Source organism: Myotis davidii, unplaced genomic scaffold (assembly GCF_000327345.1).
Source record: "Myotis davidii unplaced genomic scaffold, ASM32734v1 scaffold130, whole genome shotgun sequence".
NCBI lineage: Eukaryota > Metazoa > Chordata > Mammalia > Chiroptera > Vespertilionidae > Myotis > Myotis davidii.
Window position 1 is genome coordinate 4,959,094 of NW_006285040.1, and position 3,626 is coordinate 4,962,719.

A 3,626-nucleotide genomic window follows, 5' to 3' on the forward strand; every position below is an offset into this window, starting at 1 on the left:
AGAGAGGAAGGGAGAGAGATAGAGAGCTAGAAACATCGATGAGAGAGAGACATCGATCAGCTGCCTCCTGCACACCTCCTATTGGGGATGTGCCAGCAACCCAGGTACATGCCCCAGCAACCCAGGTACATGCCCCTGACCGGAATCGAACCCGGGACCCTTCAGTCCACAGGCCGACGCTCTATCCACTGAGCCAAAACGGTTTTGGCTGTTTGTTTACTTTGTAATATGTCTCCCCCACTAGGATGTAAGCGGTGTTGGTATAATATCTTATTCAATAATTTCTCCCTAATACCTAGGACAGAGGATGCACATAAATTTTGTAATGACTGAATGAATATCTAGAGCTGGTGGCAAGATGTCTAATATTATTTTAGTACTCTTTATGTTCTAGGAATTCTTCTTGACATTTCAGATACATTATTCAATTTCTTTACAAGTAAGAATTCAGAACAAAGCTTTTAAAAGAACCTAGATATCTCACTCTCCTGTTTTCCTAAAAATATGATAATACATAAATTTATAATGATTTCCTATGGTCTTCTTAAAGGTACTTAAGGTCAGATACTCTCAAGATGTTCTTCTCTATATTTAATGATTATTTCTTGTATGTGCACGCTTTAAACATATTTACTGTCATTAAACACTTTGCAAAACACGTTAAACAACTAACTTATTCTTATTCATATACTTAAATGCAATTATGACCCTATTTTAGCCTTGAACAGTATAAATTCATTCCTGTAGACTTACAATCATTCTCATCATTTAGTTTTTGAGAAAGTAACTTGGCAGTAATATCAGGAACATGACTTAAATAAAAACCAGTTCTCAACTAGATTCTTTCCAGTCAAATCTGAATACTTTCTCTCATTCCTAATTTCACATGACCACTTAGTTCTTTGAAACTATCCATCAGTCTCCATGAAACTATCCATAAAGCTCTTTCCATTAGTTTTCATGGTTCCATGGGATCCTGGGTCTTCTCCCATGTTTCTAACTACATTTGCTGTTTCTTTTGCTTTTTCCTTCTCTTAATTCTTGAACTTGGGCAACACTTAAGGTTCTGTAATCTGGGCTTCTCATTTCTACATGCACTCATTTCTTTCATTATTTTCTAGTTTTATTAAAAATAATTGACATATTGCCCTAACTGGTTTGGCTCAGTGGATAGAGCATCAGCCTGTACACTGAAAGGCCCCAGGTTCAATTCTGGTGAAGGGCATGTGCCTTGGTTGTGGGCACATCTCCAGTGGGAAGTGTGCAGGAGGCAGTTGATCGATGTTTCTAGCGCTCTATCCCTCTCCCTTCCTCTCTGTAAAAAATCAATCAATAAATTTTAAAAAATAATTGACATATAACATTCTGTAAGTTTAATGTGTATGATATGAGATTTTATATATGTGTATATATTGCAAAATAATTGCCACAATAAGTTCAGTCAACATCCATTACCTCTCATAGTTACATTTTTCCTTGATGAGAACTTTAAAAATCTACTCTCTTAGCAACTTTCAAATATACCATACGGTATTGTTAACTAAAGTCACCATGGTATATGTTACATCCCCAGAACTTATTTATCTTACAACTGTCAGTTGGTACCTTTTGAACCCTTCACATATTTTTCCCACCCCATCCCCTGCTCTGGCAACCACAAATCTGATCTCTGTTTCTACAAGTTCATTATTTTTAGACTGCATAAAAGTGAGATCATACAGTACTTCTCTCTCTCTCTCTCTCTCTCTGTCTCTCTCTCTCTCTCTCTCTCTCTCTCTCTCTCTCTCTCTCTCTCTCTCTCTCTCTCTCTCTCTCTCTCTCTCTCTCTCTCTCTCTCTCTCTCTCTCTCTCTCTCTCTCTCTCTCTCTCTCTCTCTATATATATATATATATAGATGTCACATTTTCTTTATTTATTAATCTATGGCTAGAAATTTAGGTTGTTCCCATATCTTGGCTATTTGACTGTTGTAAGTAATGATGTAATGAACATGGGGACACAGATATCTCTGCTGCATAATGATTTTGTTTTCTTCAGATATGTACTCAGAAGTAGAATTTCTAGGTCATATGTTAGTTCTATTTTTTATTTTTTTTTTAGAACCTCCATATTGTTTTCCATAATGGCTGTGCCAGTTTACATTCCCACCAACAATACATGCATTCCTTTCTATGGATACAGGCTTCATCTGCATTTTATGGAGACGACCCAAAATCTCTCTCTAGATTTGTTAAGTGGAATGACTATTTAGATATGTGAGGTATGCACAACTGAATGGATGACATTAAAATGCTTAGAGATGGGGCTGGACAAAATGATTTGGAAAATAAAGAAAGAATAGGGAATTCTGAAGGCATTTGAAGAGGTTTGTGAGGCAGTTAACTGTCATGCTAGAAATGCAGGCTTCCTTATACACAGAAGAAATGTTAAATGGCCTTCAAGTGTTCTAAAAACTAAAAACAGGCAGAATAGAGTATTCTGAAAACTAAAAATAGGCAGGATCCCATCTAGAAGTGAAGGATGTTTGCTGTGATCTCTGTGGGAATACAGTGGTACAGAGGGGAATTTTAATCCAGGAGAAACCAGATTTAGCTGAAGAGGATGGACTGTGAGTCCCAGTGGCCATATTGACCATAAAAAGTGCAGCACAGAGGAATTATCATGAAACCACATAGCTCTCAGGACCTCTGTCCTGTTCAAACATCACTGGTTAATAGTCAACCTCCTGTCATTCACATGGATTCTCTTAACGAGAGCTAATTTTTACCTATGAGAAAATTTAGAATTAAATATAGAAATGAAATAAATTAAGTGCATTATATTAGTACTTTAGTGTGAATATCAAGATAATTTGTGATCTCACTTTTTAAAATGCTTGTAATGTGCGAGAAAATTTAGCAATATTAGAATACCTGACAGATTAACCTTGAAATCCACTTTCAAATACAAAAATAATTTTAGACTTGTGATTTTAAGTTGAAAGTTATAATAATTTGTATTAAATCTATTAAATTATTGATATATAAAAAGGACTTGAAATTATATATAACTAGAGGCCCGGTGCACGAAATTCAGCATGCGCCCTCTCATAGTCTGGGAGCCCCGTGATCGATTGCCCCAAAGAGATAGGCCCCGCCCACCCAGCCAGGGCTCCGCGATGGATTGCCCCCACAGAGGGAGGCCCTGCCCACTGGCTGCAGCCCACTAGTCGATGGCCTGGGACTCCCTCTTTGGGGAGATCATGGAGCCCTCTGATTGATCACTCCGCTGGCCAATGGCCTGGGCCTCCTTCCGCAGGGTGATCATGGCGTGATGGCTGGGCCCCCGACCAATTGTATCACACCCACTTTGGTTGGCCTGGCACCAGTGGGTGCCATAGTGTGGTTGTCTGCTGTTCAGCCGTTCAGTCGAATTGCATATTATGCTTTTATTATAGAATATAAATTATATAATATCCTGTATAATAAAAGCCTAATATGCAAATTGACCGAACAGCAGAACGAACAGTGCAATGACTGGTCGCTATGATGCACACTGACCACCAGGGCACAGACGCTCAACACAGGAGCTGCCCCCATCCCCCAGGCTCCAGGCCAGCTAACGTGGTTTCCAGTGGGGGCCTCCTG